Source organism: Brachionichthys hirsutus, chromosome 13, assembly GCF_040956055.1.
Source record: "Brachionichthys hirsutus isolate HB-005 chromosome 13, CSIRO-AGI_Bhir_v1, whole genome shotgun sequence".
In the NCBI taxonomy this organism is placed as follows: Eukaryota; Metazoa; Chordata; class Actinopteri; order Lophiiformes; family Brachionichthyidae; genus Brachionichthys; species Brachionichthys hirsutus.
The window spans coordinates 1,735,318-1,752,150 of NC_090909.1; the positions used below are offsets into that span (position 1 = coordinate 1,735,318).

The 16,833-nt window shown below is 44.0% G+C and overlaps 1 protein-coding gene across 1 annotated transcript in view; it reads right to left on the reverse strand.

The window, feature by feature from the left end:
- The window catches only part of LOC137903138 (CUB and sushi domain-containing protein 3-like), a 180,189-nt gene that overhangs the window by 115,948 nt on the left and 47,408 nt on the right, over positions 1–16,833 (reverse strand).

Genomic DNA, 16,833 nt, shown 5'->3' on the forward strand with positions numbered 1-16,833 from the left:
CCTCTGGTTCTGACATACATTCTTTGATCTTTTTGCTTTCATTTTTCTATATCACATTTCTTTTGAGCCCACATTCACTTTAACCATCCTGCACCTACATTTTCCCTCCGGCATCAATCTGTAGTTTTCCTCTCTGCTCCATCCCATCGATGCATTCTGAAAGCTAACGCTATGCTAACAAGAGTAACAAGAACCCGGAGCAGAGAACGGAAGACAATGTTAAATTAATTTGACAACCAACATTGTGCCGACGTGTGAATCGTTGGTGAGATTTTTTTTTTTTGTCTTCCTTCTGATATTCAACCGAAAGCGTTTAGATTTTTAAAAGTAAAATCTAATTTGTCACTGATTGCATTAGAGTCCTTTTAAAATACCGTTTTCATCCCCACTATCTGGGGATTCGACTTGATTCTGTATTTCCCTCCCCTCTTCTTGCACCCGTCCTTCGTTCTGCCTCACATCTTAATGTATTAAACTTTCTATCAGAGAAAAACAACCACACTATTCTTGGAGAACCTGCCCTCTCTCAGCCCCCCCGTCTCCTCTTCCTTTCAGCCCTTCTTTCATCTTTTCCCACTCCTACTCTTCTTTTATCCTTCATTGTGGGCCTGTTTTATCACGGCTCCTCACATCTTTTCATCCCTTCCCTTCCCCTTTATTTCTTTCACTCTCACCTCCACCTTTTCAAACTGTACTAATTCTTCACTCGGTCCTAATCTCTCCTCTCGTCTTCCAATTTCCCCGTCTCAACTCTTTCCCCGTCCCTCTTATTTTTCTTCAGTTGTTAACTTGGACTCCTTCTCCTCCTACCTTCACTTTTCATATTCATTTTTCCATCCACTATTTTGCACGTGAAAAGCTTTTATCTCCTTGATTCGATTTCTTGTGTTTTTACTTTTAGTTTTTTTGATTCTGGTCCAGGAAAAGTAGCTTCTCTTGCTTTCCTTTTTAGAGATTCTTCTATTGCATTTCTTGAGTAGCCCAGTTTCCATAAAACCAGGCTACGAGAAACTCATTTAATAAATATTTGCTGTTCTTCCTTTTTATTTCAGTGAATTCTTTTTTTGCCTGTCCTTATAGCCCACTAGTATGATATGCTCTTAATAAATCACAGTGTGTGACTTCACCTCATTAGATAATGATGTCTGCACCTTCCCACGCATGCATCGCAGCTATGCTAATGTTATCAACATTACAGGGGAGAATGTTTCTGTAATCTGCCTCGGCAGATACGATAAAGCGTAAGCTTTAAAGCACCAGCAGAAATGCTGATATGAGAATGAAACCACTTTACTTTTTGAGGGAGAACTGGCGCAGCTACGCGAGATTGTACGCGGCATGCTACTCGCCTCGCTCATCCAGTTAGCATCGCTGTGTGAGTCGTTCGCATTTCTGTCTAATTTGCGCTTTTTTAGCGGGTGGGTTGATAACAATGCAGAGAGGGTTCATGAAGGTAAAAATACATGTAAAATAAACATGGTGTCGGGTACTTCGGATATTCACCTATCGCGGGAGAGGACGGAAAGTAACACCCGCGATAAACGAGGGGCGACTGTTAACACATGTACCATATGTGCTAATTTGTTAGTTTATTGTCCTGGTATTAATCCATTAATATACGCATGCAGGCGCTATCCCTTTAAGTGTATATGAGACACTTCATTGGTTCAATTAGGTTATTTATGATATAAATAGTAACTAAACCGATTGGTGTTACTGGATGGAAAAGCAGGAGCAGCCTTTTGACTGCTACGCTAGGCTAACAGTGACAGACAGGAAGTGCATCAGTTGTTGCCTTCTCTCTGCAGCTGCTCAGCGAGATAAAGCTTGGCTGCTCTAGAATTCCTGATCTCCGTTATTTGTTCTTTTATTCGCTCGTCATTTCAGGCCAGGTGTCACAAACTCGTGTCCCTGCTGTGATTCGTCCTACTTTTCTGCACGCTTAGCCATAATTATGTTTCTCTGTTACTTCCAAGTCAATCCGTCTTGCGTTTTCCGCATACATACAGATCAGGGTCGGCCCCGTGCCGGTCCGGGGGGGTGCTGCTAATGCGGCTGGAGCCTTTTGGTAATGGCGGAATTATACGGAGCAGCGGCATCAGTCACATTCTAGCCTGCTAATCCATCATCTGCAACAAACACGCAGATGACTAGCATGAATGTACAAATCCAGTCGGGCTGCATGTGCTAAAATAGCTCGCTGTAGCTTTAATGTGACAAAGGGGACTATGGGTAAGGTTAGTTCTTGTCACTTCAGGCGGCGTTGCCATAGCGTTTGACGCACACCGGTGCCTGCATCCCTCCTTTTAACATTATGTAGCTTACTTTTTTATTATTCACAGTTGTGTTTGTGCCTAAAATTCAGCATTTCTTGCACGCCCCCCCCCCCCCAAGTCTTCCTCGGCTGCATGCTTTTGCTCAGATATGTGAGGTCAAAGGTGACTGTTTCCATATTTCGCTTCAACATAAGTTCCAAAAGGCATTCATCAGTAAAAATACGGAAGAACAAAGATCAGTTTGAATTCAGGGCACCGCGAGGATTTCTTAGATGAAATTGCTGCCAGTGTAGAACTAGCAAACACACATGCACACACACACACACACACACACACACACACACACACACACACACACACACACACACACACAGCATTCCATTCATTTTCTCTAAAAAGAAACCATGCAATCCGGCTAATGCGATTGTTCGAGCTCCTCTTTGCTTCCACTTCTCTTTTTCTTCTTCCCTTTTATCTGATGGACACTTTATTGCCAACGGGGGGGGTACATTTTTCACAATTATTCCTGCCATACAAGAAGATAATCTATAAACATCAATGAAATAAATATAGGACACAATTGGAATATGCATTTAAGACGTTGTCTCGCATTTAGAAATAACGGTTATTTACTTTCCACCCATCTATACGTAAAGGCCGTCGGCCCGCTACTCCTCCTCTTCCTCTTTTCCCTGCCTGTCTTCTCGATGAGGAGACATCCTCCTCTATTTATAGCTGTGACTTCCACCAATGACTCATTACCCATGCAGCCTTTTTATTACCAGGAGAAGTTACATCAGCGACTCGTTTTAAGAGGAGCCGTGAGATTTGTGACATTTCCTCTCAGGCATTAAGCTATGGTTACCCATAACTGGATGTGACAAGGGCGTCGTAATGATTTTATTTTGTTATTGATCAGAAACGATGCTCTGAAGCTTATTATGAAAGGGTATTCTGCTGTATTAATGTCAAACGCGACCGGCGTGGCAGTCGAGAGGAAGTCGTGCGTGACATCATGACAGCAGCGAGCGCTCCTCACAGGAAGTTGTTCTGCAAATATAACTGAACAGCAGAGCGCCGTGGGCGGAGCCAAAACCTTCCCTATTAATTAATCAGTTGTTTAATGAATCAGTGGAGGCGGTGCATTGTCATATGAGAAGTTCTTAATATTTAGATTTGAGATTTTATAGATTTAATTCACCATCCATCCACCCTTCCATCCATCCATCCATCTTCAGTGCTCAACTTTCGAATTTAACCTGAGCGAAACAATCCAGATCTACTTTCCTCTCCTTTCAAAGTTCAGTCTGTAGAGAGTGATTGATTAACAACACTAGACTGAGTCACACACACACACACACACACACACACACAGTGCATTTGGTCAATAGTCACCGGTCTCCTGTAAATCAATCATTTGCTTCCAACCCTGAACGGTTAGAGGCCCATTAAATTGCTCAGCATGTGCAATACTGCTATGGTGATGCCATATTACCATGAATAACATAGAAACAACAAATGGCACGGATCACATGACCTTCCCCAAGTCTGTCTGGTGGAGGTAATAAATACACAAGGGGCTCTGGGCCAGGTCACTCTGACACATCACTGACCGGTTCCATTCATCTGAAAGAGAGAGAGAGAGAGAGAGAGAGAGAGAGAGAGAGGCGACCACCCTGAAATATCCAAAGCTTAATAAAACACTAACTAGACCCCAAAAGAGAGCGAAAGAGAGAACGGCAGGCAGAGGTGAGGATGGGGGAGGCCTAGGGGAGTCGTGTGTGTCACTCGGAGGTTTGGAGGTGACCAGGGCCGCAGCTCCTCTCGGTGCCCCCCCGAGGAGAGACATCCTGACTGCGTTGAATGGTGGCTTGACCTCCTTGTCCACCACCGGAGGGTCAGCCGGAGACTCGGATGAACATTACTCTTGAAAAGCAACTCGGCGCCGATGGAACGTAAACCGTTAAATTCAGCAAGTTTGCACGGGTTTAAAAATAGGATCGCTGTCACGCCAGCAGACGCAGCGACGCCAGCCGACCTCAACCTGAACAGGTTTGGCGGCAGACGAGGATTCCTGACGTGGTTTCCCTCCGCCAATAAATATCTTTGCATTGTTAAATTGACGCCTCCCACCCTCGCTCCATCTTTATCTTTGCGCTCTCTTATTTGTTTTGGATAGATAGTGATTGCTTCCCACCTGAGCTGAAGCCTTTTAGGCTGTTGCTGCCCCCCCCCACACACACCCCCATCACTTATTATTAAACCTGACATGCATACGTAGAAAGGGAGAAAATAAACTCGTATACGGGAATGGGATGCGTGCACATCGGTGTGTGTGTGTGTGGGGGGGGGGGGGGGGGGGGGGGGTGGTGCCTGTATTTTGTTGATAGGTCGAGACGGATCGCATGTGTCCGCTGGCATTTAAAGGGGAAGTGTCAGGGCTGACAGCGCCTTAAAGGGTCATTCAATATGAAGATGTATGGAAGGAGGGGAAGACAAGAAGGAGAGAGTGGATGAGAGGGGATGGTGAATATGTTGGAGAAGATATATGATGGGAAACACACACACACACACACACACACACACGCACACACACTGGATTGGAAGTAAATGACTGGGACTGTGCGGTAAAAACCGTACATGATCTGTGCCGATGAGCCGGGAACTCCTGCTGCGTCTGTGCAGACATCGGTACTCCGCAACTTTAATTTGCTATTGTGTGAGAATAAATTACAACCTTAACTAAATATCCGAGATTTAACTATCGTCTATAAAACAGCTTTCGCATCCAGCCGACACTAAAATGCCCGTGTGTGTGTGTGTGTGTGTGTGTGTGTGTGTTGTGTTTCTAAGTGTTTCATTGAGTGTATCCTGCTACGTTAGCTTTAGCCCCACGGCTCAGGCCAGTTTAATAGCACAACGCTAGCAACACAGGCTGCACACTAATGACTCGGACACGCACACACACACGCAAACACACGTGCTCTCGTACAAAAAAGGGATATTAGAGGGCCTGTCGTGGCGCACAACATTTTGAGGGTTGGGAATAACAAGGGTCATTACAGAATAGAATGGTATTTCACAGACGCACACACACACACACACACACACACATGCACGCTGTATAGAATTCACACGGTCCGCTGAGGATACATAGGCCAGAATGGCCACATGACAGACATTGATTAATTGGTACATCAACAATGAATGTGTTCAGGCATGTGCATGTGCGTTAAGGTCGCTACATGGTCTTTTAATTGAATTCTTGTATTCCCGTCTCGAGGCATAATGGAGGGAGCAACGGAGCAGGGAGGAACACATTGTTCCCAGTCGGTCTGCATCCTGGCCTTCAGGTCTCCCGTTTCCTCCTCCGCCTGCTCCGCTTCCTGGTTCTGTTACGATAAAGGTGGTGAAATGATCTACTAAAAGCGAATTACGACATGTGAGATTATTGCGTCATAAATGTGGTTCTGAAATTCCACGGATTGGTTGCACGGAATGCCAACAGGAAGGCCGAGAACTCAAGATTCTTCTTTTGCAGCATCACAAATAATTGATATGCATATATATTATAAGAACTTTAATGCTCATATGCAGCCTTAATTATCCAGATCCACACAAATCATCGCCTCGAGAGAGAGAGACGCTCCGTGGAGCGACGCAGCGCTTAGTTATTTTCTTTTAAAACAGGAATGATTGGTTTTCATTTAGGGGTATTTTCCTCACTTAATATTTCTCCAATTACATATTGATTACAGTTTCTCCTCGCAAAAGAATAACACAAAAGACGGAGTGAGAAGAGAAGCAGTCGGTCCAGATTCTGACAAACCATTCAAAATCAAATCTTTTGGGGGAAAAGTGCAGTAAAGTGTGCTGCGTTATAATCATCTGGTCTGCATGTGCTGTAATATCATCACTCCTTCAGCTATTAGCGTAGCAGCATCAGCATTCCTTATTTATTTGGTGCATGATCTTTTTAAATCAGTTTAAAATCATGCCCAGCCACTGTGCCATGCCGAATGGCTCCCCGCAGAGAGCCGTATATACCGCGTTTCAACGCAAAGTAAAATATTTAACATTCGGTGTGAAGGCTGGGAAAAAATAAATCGAGCTTACGTCTGCGTGAAAACGGAGATGAAGGTTATGCACTGTAACACCCGAGCGAGGAGGAGGAGGATGGGGAAAAGGCAGAAAAGCACACCTTATATTAGCATCCACGCTAATAAAACGAGTCACATTTAAAAGTGAATATAATAAGGCTTGTAATTATCATTAGTCAAAACTATTTCAAGACACGTCACTGTCACTTTTTACATCTTGTTTGTTTCATCTAATACGCAAGCGCTTCAAGAATTTGAGTAATTGGGCTTTAGGTTGCCAGGGAAACAACTTAAACTAATGTCGAAGCAGCGCTAGCTTCCAGCCTTTCCCCAAACTACTTCATACATTCAACTATAGAACACCAAAACACGCCCACATCTGCCTCTGATTGGCCTATCATGACGATGTCACACCTCACAGGGCTTCCAATCACGTTCCTGTCAAAATGAGGACCCATGAAAGCCTATCGGTCCGATTGGAACACATGGAAGTCCAAAACAGGAAGAGAAAGAATAAGACAAGGATATTAAAAATGAAGCAGTGCTGAGCTAAGTTGAATTACCATCTCGAGCACTCTGTGCAGAAATGTTGGTGGGAAGAGAAACGACATACCGAGAATGAGTCATTGCTGCTGTGTCTAACTGTGTTATGTGACACACTAAAGGGAATAATTCCTCCATCTTCCCACATCAGCATGGAGCACCGGTGGGTTCACTGTTCAAACTGAATGACTCACAGTTGTGGAGCTTCGGTGTGGTTGTTATCATGTAATGAGAAAAAGATGCTTCTCGCTGCCCACATAATTCATTGCTAAACTCCGCGGAGACGGCTTCGAGACTCCAAGAGGAAATCGTGTTAACAAATGCCACGTAGCCTCCCGGAAGAAAAAAATGTGTAAATGTGGGTTTTACAAAATACAAATGAATGCTTTATTTGTATTTTTTATTGAGGGAACAGTAGCATCTCAGGAACAAAGACTAACTTTTCAGGAAGTCTATTTTTGGCTCGGGCAAATCATCTGTTCGCCGATACCGAATCAAAGGAACGGTGCTGCACAAATCAGATGATGACATTTCAGGGAGAGAGAGATGACTAAAAACATCAGTAGGGGGGATGCTCTGAAAAAAAAACACTATCCTCGCTGTACAAGATGGGACAAAAAAACACAGCAAGCAACCTTAACAGAAATCTGACGCGCTTGTCAAAACGCTGGACAGGAAGATATCACAGAGCTTTGTCTTCCAGAGATAACAGCATCCCGATGCCGAGGCCGGGTCGGCGAGCAGAAAGAGAGAACATAACGGTGCCCTTTGCTTGTAAACCTTGTTATTTCTTTCTGTCTCTTCCTTATACCTTTGCACCTTCTCCCCTCCTGTCGCCTCCTCGCCTCTTAACATCGCCTTCCCTGCTATTCTCCCCATCCGGCTGGCTGCCTCTGTCTCCCTGTCTTTAATCGTTATGTACCACCAACCAGGGTCCCCATCCCTATCTCCGGGGGGAACGATAGTCCGGCTCCGTGGCTGATCCGTCCCTGAGGAGCACCTGGGTGACTGCCCTCGGTTGTGTGTGTGTGGGTGTCAAGGGACTAATGGGCATCTTCAAGGGATTACCAGCTTAGCCCCTGAGATTACTGGAGCTTCACATACACAGATGCACATGGACACACACATCTACATGCAGGTCTGTCAGTATTGCACAGAGCAGAGGAATATTGGCTGACTTGTTGCACTGGCCTGATTGTCACTAGCCTGCTTTTCAAAATGAGGTGGATTCGTCCAGGGCCACGCATCACGCATCAGAAATCAGTAATCAAAGTCTTTTTATTTGGGGTGTCAATGTCCAATTTGAAATTTAAATGAGGGGGGGGGGAAGGCCTGTTGTGTGACAACAACCTCTTTGAGACCTTTTTCAGCACAAGCGAGAGACATACTAAAGCTGTACAATGAAAAAGGTTGTCGACCCCTGATCCAGAGACATCCCAGAAAGCGTTATTATCTAAAGTTAGCAGAATGTTGCTTACAGCTACAACATCATGGAACACTCGGTTACTGCCTCCAGTAGAAACAGAAATCAATGCAACACATCTCAAAAGTTCCTCCTGACAGATTTGCCTTATAGCTTATGCAAACCACTCACAGGGCTCAATGCTATTTCATCGGAATCTGCCCCTAAAACAATTTCAACTGCAAATTACAACCACTAGTCTCTGGGAATAGTTCAGAAGCTCCCCGTACTCCACTTGAAATAGTGGCGCTATAATGGCCTGAGGTTGAGTGAGAGGAAAAACACGTAGTAAATGCAAGCGAATCCGACAAAAATGAGTGCGTCGCGTCACTTGGCAAAAGCCGCAGCTTTGGAACACCGAAAAAAGTATTTTCTGGCGTTTCCCGATCCACTGGAAAAGTATTTGAGGTCATCACAAAGAATCCGCTTCACCTTTCGATGCCCAGTAGTAGTTTGAACGTTAACTGAAAAGCAGAACACAACTCAGATTAGATCAGCAAGGCCTGTCTGTCAGATTCATTTCATCTGTTTCCTTTTGTTTAAACATGTTTGTCTTCATAATCATAAAATAATAAGATGCTTGTTCGCCAGGCCCGAGGCTTTTTCTGGAGGAAACCCTGCATGAAGACGTCCACGTGACATGAACTGAAATAGCAGTTTTGCCTTTCGCCGTTTGCCGGGAGGCAGTTAGTATGCAGATTCGCTCATTGTAACAGATAGGTTATTGTATCCGATGTGAAGAGGCGTCCTTTTATTCTCATTAGACGGGAATCTATTAAGATAGCCCCAGGTGTACGGAACACGGGCATAATCTCTACGGTGGCCAAGACGTGACACAAAGAACAAGAGCAACAAAGACTCAAGAGAGACGCATCACCACGGGATTTGACTCTTGAATATTGTACGACACTGTTAGCATTATTGTAACGATTATAATTATAGGCTGCAGCAGGCTGTGCTGAAAAGAACAAAGCCTGTTATCGTGGCTGAATTAATGACATTTATAGGAAGAATCGAGAGGGAAATAGATGGGGTGGGGTGTTGAATTATTATTGTGAAAAGAGAGGCGCAGATGGGTTGAGAGACAGACATTAAGAGGCAGGGAGATGAAAGAGTGAATTAGAATCAGTCAGAGAAAGAGAGATGATGCAAATGACTGGCTCAATACAGGAATTATATGAAACAAAAACCGAAATTCACAGATTAAGACTGGGATTAAAGAGTATCAGCATCACCTGCCACTTACTAGATTTCTATTTTTGGGACGTCATCATGCATTAAGCTGTTTTTGGGTAATTGTATTCCTTGTTTGTCTTATCACACGAGTGTGATCTAGAGACACAAGAGAACTGACTTTGAAGTTATGACGTTGAAATAGTGTCAAGGGGGTTAAATATATTTTGTTGACGATGGAGCAGCTGTCATTTTAAGAAATTTCATGAAGTATACCAACAATTAGATTTATAACATTTTGTTCCCCTTTCGGACGGTCAAAATGGGAATGAAAGTGGGAACTGGAAAGGGAAAACAAACCTAAGACGATAAAGCAGCCGCTGAATTGGAGGCAAACTACCAGCAATCTAGCTTCATCACACATCGAACAGAAAGGACAGAGTGAGCTAGCGAAGTGGCTACCACATCAAAAATGATAACAACCCAATGAAAGTGCAACTAGACACAAAAAAAATGCAATAAAAGACCATCTGGCTGAAGTGCAGACATCACAGAGAGTTCCCACTTGAAATAAACGCTGTAATGCTGCCGTGCTCATGGTAGTCCAGTGATGCAATCCAGGGACAACCACAGTCCTGCAGAAAAAGCCACGTCTCTGCTCGGCCTTGCCTTTAGACGGATTACAAAGCAAACAATTGGCAACACAGATAGACTCTCGTCGTGCTTTCTATGTAAGTGCATATGACGCTCAATGGTTTGCAGGTTGCAGGGTTAGCCTGAGGCAAATGTGCTGCTTGTGTTAAACGGAATGCCACAGTAAGCAATATGGTGCAGGAAGCACATCAACCGCTGCTCTCTCTGTGACAACTTAAAAATACCGAAGGTAGGGTGTGCGACTTTTATACATTCCCCATCACGCCACGGTACGTTTCAGCCAACGACTGGAGGTGGACTGCCAGGCAAATAATCAGAAGTATTGAAGGGGAAGGGTTGCAGCTCTCGGGTGTGCCAGAGGGGGGGAAGGCATCGCCTGTCTGCTCTGATTCATTGGACTTGTGATGCTTTCACATTCCATGTTTTGAACACAAAAACAATATATATTTTTTTATTTCGACAGAGAAATGTTTACAAGATGAACATTTAGAACAAGCAGAATCTTACCAGGGTCCTGGAAAAGTGACAAATTAGAAATGAGGCAATAAGAGGGACAGCGACGGTTAGACGTTTTGGAGATGAGGCCAGAGAGGCCAGACTTCGATGGTTTGGACATGTCCAGAGGAGAGACGGGGACTATATCGTTAGAAGGATGCTGAGGATGGAGCCGCCAGGGAACAGGACTAGAGGTCGACCCTGGAGAAGATGCATGGACGTAGTGAGGGAGGACATGAGAGGGGCTGGTGTTGTGACACTGTTATAGATGCCCTCCCTCAGCCCGGGGAGATTCTTGCTCAGTGGGTCCGACTGTATGTTATTTGATCATTAAATAGCAATACCAGTAGTGCGATGGAGAGTGTCGGTGCCCGAAGCGTCTCAAGACTTGAAATATCTGAAGCATGGAGAGAGAAATCAGGCCACAAACTGTGCGTGACTTTGATTGTTAAATCGTCTTGAGCTGGGAAGAGGCGAAACTTGTACTGCCGGGGTGGGAGAGAGGCGTGGGGCCATTCTGATCTGGAATGTGTTACCGGATGTGTTCAACCACGTCTTCACATGTTTTTTGATTAAAAATCTTGATTTGAAAGCACTCCTGTGGAGGGATGTCACTTAAATGTATTATTTAACGTATTGTACCAAAACCTCTTATCGCCTCACGCTGTCTTCTCAATTCTCAGACAGTTTATCCATCGTTCAATTTAATTTCTCGACTGCGAATGATTCTCTCCACTGCAAAACATACAGTATAGTAAAATGACAATGCATCCTGAGTCTCAGACAGCGCAGCATGTAGGAAGAGACGACCTTAGAAAGGATGCAGAGAAGTCAAAATATTATTTTTCTCTTCCTTCCTGTCTTTTTTAACCTGAGCAAAGCTCTTTGAAACTTCCAACAAACACACACACACACACACACCTCTCTTACCCCCTACAGGGCAGAGCTGATGCAGGAAGAGATGAAATATCACTACCTCAGGGGTAAACACACCTCATTTCACACTCACTTCAACCGCTCACACACACACACACACACACACACACAAATCTACATAAACACAACTTGCTTTCTTCCCCCCCAAAAAATCTCCACAGTATTCCGAATTCCACTCAAGAATATTGACCCCAGAGTCAGGGATGGTATTTGCTTATTTGGAAACCAATGACACGGTGCTGTCGTGGCCTTGTGGGTGTGTGTTTGTGTCTGTTTTTCTCTTGCCTGACACCCGTGTGTCTCGCGGGGGCTGGGTGGGCGTTACTTAGCCAGGTGTAAAATTGGTGCTGTGGAGGATTGCAAACACTAAGTGGGTCAGGTGGAAAACAGGAAAGAGGAAGTAAACTAGCCGCTGTGTGGCAAGCCGGGAGAAGCGGGAGAGATTTAACAGAAGCGCTGTGACACACTGCCGTGTTATTTTGGTGTGTGGCTGGCTGCAAGGCATTCTGGGCCCCGGTTTCCACAGCGTCAATTAACTGGAGGAAAGCAAACACACATATTAAGCCTTCGATCATCCTGGTGATGAATGTAAACTCTGTGGTTGTGATGTAACCCGCCTGAGCACAGATTAAAAGCAGCCTCGTCTGTCCCTCTTTCCAATGGCACACCTGAAATGGACTTTATTATAAATAGTCTGGAAATGACGGGCGGTAAAATATCGAATAATTATGATTAGGGTTGTGCACATTGTTCTGTCCCACATTCAGTACTGATTGTAGTTTGCAGACAGAGCGTCTTCGTTATGTTTACTGGTAACAATGGTAATAATAATAATGAACTAAGCGTTGGTCTTTAACTTTCATCCTCCATCTCTCACCTTAAAATGAGCCGCAGAGTTCCATCGGATAAATCCGACCACGGCTGGACGCTCCATTTGTCAATCTTCAAATGAATGCACCCTAACGCGAACGAATATTATAGTTTGTTTACCATCAGCTTTCATGCAGCTCGGATGAAGAGAATTTTAAAGCGGATCCAAATCAAATGTGAGCTCATTCACTGATGGATAGAGCTTGCTCACGCGGATCCTTACTAATGAAGTTTACCTTGCAAAATGGTTTAAACGTGGATTTGCTGGATGAAACAAATAAAGTCAGGAGATAGACTGCACCCACTGATTGATTGCATCGATTAAAAATTCATAATGTGACCTTGCTATAACTTTGATAAGCGTGTTTGTGTGGCTGTTGGGATGCACGGATATAGATCTCAGGTGTGCCCATCTTTGAGGACGCCGTGGCGGATGTTCCCACTGAACTTGAAAGCAACACTAAGCTCACACGTTGAATGGAGTTTATGATGTTAATTTAATTTTACCTTCGACTTGCCTGGCGTTCCAATCAAGACACTTACTGAATACTAATATCATGTTAATGAAGTGTTATTAACTTTAATCAAATCTTTAACCTGCTTGGCAGAACTTGACGGCCTGTTTGCATCCGAAATGTCATTTTTTTTCGTTGTGATTTTATCTTGTCTTTCACTGAAATGTGGGTTGCTGTAAACACCTCCTCATCGGAGCGTGTCTCCACGGGCATGCATTTTTAAACAAGACCAGATTTTCCGTTTCTGGGTGGGAAAGTTCCTGTAAATCACAAAAGAGTCTGAATGTAGTGTTTCTGTAAGCATCGGAAGGCTTTGATCCGCTCTCGGTTATCCTTCTGAGACACACCCTTGTTTCCCATGGATTGATTTAACTCACTCCAAAACCCCGTTATGATTTGATTTCAGAATCCCGTGTCCTATTTTTTCGCTGCAGCTGCTTTTGAATAAAATTTTCATCTTAACCGCTATGAAAAAATTAGCATTTACATTCCATATAATGATCCATGCTAATAAATCCAGGATATATCGTCTCTCCCATCGTTCAGCCCTTGTCTGTCATCCGTCCGTCCATCCCCGCTGAAAAGCTCTCCACACCAGTGTGTTGCTGGAAGGCGGTCATTTCCAGTGGCAGCGTGTGAAGACATCGAACGCACCGACTCGATGACAGAAAGGAAACTGGCTCGGGTGGAAATGCAAAGTAAATTCGAGCTCCACAGAAACGAGGCGATCAAGTCTGTCTATCCTAAAAAACATAAAAATATGGACGTTCAAGTGTTTATTAAGGCTCAACTCATCGTAATTATATCTCCAGTCCGAATCGCTAGTCTGAAGAACAACTTCATTTATATCATCAGAAATGACAAAAAAACACAAACTGGCATTTCTATTCCAATAATCAGGAATAAATCACAATGACATGATGTGACAAATATCTAATGAAGGCAATTAACAGATTGAACCTCAGGATGTCACACTGTCTGTTTGAGGGGTCCCTCTGGATGAATCAAGCGCACCTCGGGAGGCTCTTACCGCCGCCTCCCTGTCACCCATTTACCAGCTTTCAATTCTTTGTGCATCTCCATCTGTTAATAAGCACGTCAGCATGCACGCCCGTGTCGGAGCCATTATGGTTTTATTGCATTATTCTTGTGCCCACGCGGCAATTAAAACAAATAAGATTCATCCTCAAAGTGTGACCAGGAAGCTGGAGGATAACAGCGCGGCTCTGTGGTCTGTGCAAACTCAGTGTGCCAAAAGGAAAGTTAGCAGCGAAAGTTTAATATCAGGGAAAGTTTAACAAAAGTTAAGTGACTAAGAACCACATTGTTAATGTCACAGAAAGAAAAAGACAATGTAAGTTTCTCCTCTCGTCTTAAAGGTGCAGGTTAGCATCCAGATTTATTGTCGGACCCGATGAGGCGTGTTAAAATCGTGCATATTAAGCTCATACAGTCGTTCGTACGCAACGGTGATTATGAAACGACAAAGAGCACAATCAGTCGATGATGCAACTTAACGGGGGAAAAAAGCATTTTTCATTAAATAGTTGAATTGCCCTAATTAAAACATTTTAGCAATGTAATTATGAAAACCCCCGGGGAGAAGTGGAGTGGAAGTTAGTTAGTGCGATTACATCCTTATTTTCCTCGTAATTCTTCCAGGTATTCCCAACTTAACGTTTTCGAGACGCCGCATGGGGTAACTCGATTTGGAATGAATTCACTTAAACAGCATCGCCGGTTTAATGATTTTTATGAGAATTGGGGGGGGGGACAGCTTTTGGAGGACAAAGAAATTCCATTAGGTCGGTTTTCACCTGCAACAAAAAGCAAATGGCGACTAAAATGGAACAAAACTGTCCATTTCATCCTGTGACGTTGGTGTCGGCGTGCAACCGGGTGCAGGTGAGACATTCACGGCGCTCCATCACAGCCGGGAACATCGAGTTCTCTGAGAGGATTCCTTCGGTCTGTGAATTCATTTGAATTAACATGAAAGTCTCTTTATATTATCCATGAATAGATTTGACCCCAGCCTGTAGACAGGGATGATGATGATGATGATGATGATCAGATAATGACATCATTGAGGTTTAGAAATGACCGCTCAGGTTATGTGTTTTGCGCAATTACAGATGCTGTAATTGAAAAGATCCCAAAAAGATGACAAAAGACCTTCAGATCGACACCCAGACGGACACGGTGTGTGTGCGTGTCTGTTGTCAGCACACGCGTGTGTGTCTATGTAATCCGTGTTAATCATTCTTCCTATAATTACTATTTTCTTGTTAATGGATTGGGCCTTTAATCACCATTTTGCCCTGTGTCCGTATGTGTGTGTGTGTGTGTGTCCGTGTCTGTGTGTGTGAGAGAGACAGAGAGGGAGAGAGAGAGCGATGGGGTGAGAAAGAAAAGAGAAGAGAAAATGGAGAAAGAATGAGACAGTGGTAATTTGGATGAACTAGTGGGGCGAGTTTAACTATGCAGCCAATAAATCTACCCCCCCCCCCCACACACACACACACACAGCACCTTTCCTTTTATCTCAGATAAGCAGGAAATCTGATCAGCCAATAAGAACACAGAGGACATCTTTGACTTTCTCTTTCCTCTTATCGGTCCTGCAAAAGTGGAAATACCCTAAAAAGTAGGAGAAGCCTATTCTGTTATATTCTATTCTACCGGATTGGCTAAGAAAGGTTCCTGAAGCCGACGACAACTTATGGAAGGGAACAGGAGGATGACTTTTCATGACCCGCATGCTTTTTCCTGCAGCTGCAAGAGAAGCTTCACTTAACAGGATGCTGTTGTGTTGAATGTTTGCACTTCTTTCCAGTTTCTCTCTCCTGGCAACAAGGAGTTGTTTTTATACTCCTCAGCTCGAGCAGTGAACAAGCAAATAGCAGGTCTAATTGCGACGGCTTCTTCAGTGCAGCTCGGCAAGCAAAATATTACCTCGTTGACGCTTCTTCACGTCGACAAATCTGACCTTCCACGGTGAAGGACGAGAGAGCGCGAGGGAGGCGTCGGGTACGTTCAGAGATTAGCTCGACCGGCACGTTGCCATCAGAACGTTGAGCGTTTCAACGGCCGGCACTCGCGGAATTTCACGCTTAATTTAACATCTTCATAATTAAATCATTGCAGAATTAAAAACACCAACGTGACTCAGCGGCCGCAGATGCTTTTCGGCACTATTTGTTATCCTGATAAAACCAACGGGCAAGGAGAGTTTAATCGTTTCGCTGAAATGCGTTTCTTACTGGGGATTGTTTTTCTTGTGTGTTTGTTGTTGTATTTGCAATGGCATTTAAATGAAATGGTTTAATAAATAAAGGGAAACCACAGTGTCACTAAATGGGCACCGACAATAGGGTTATTTCTTTCTCCTCTGGCAATAGTATTACAGTATCCCTCAAGATAATCAAAGCCATTACTGCACCATTAAAGTTTAGTAGCCTTCAAAGGCAATGTGCAGTATCTGCGCTTCTTTTATTTATTGCCCCCTTAAACTCGTCTTCGTCTTCTCTCGAACGGGTATTGCCCCACCCCAAAGAAGGAACGCGGAGTGCATGTCGCTAATCTGGTGAATCTATAGTTTTGTTGTTGTTGCTTTCTTACAGTTTCAAAGAGTTTCACAAAATTGGATTTTAGGATTCTGAATGGGAACAGGAAATGACATTTTGTGAATGATCTACCTGGAGGAAGAGGAAATACAGGTGGTCCTCACTTAAAGACGGAGTTACGTTCCAAAGACCGCGTTGCTAAACGATTTTGTCGTTAAACAAAACCCCCGTTGACCGACAACT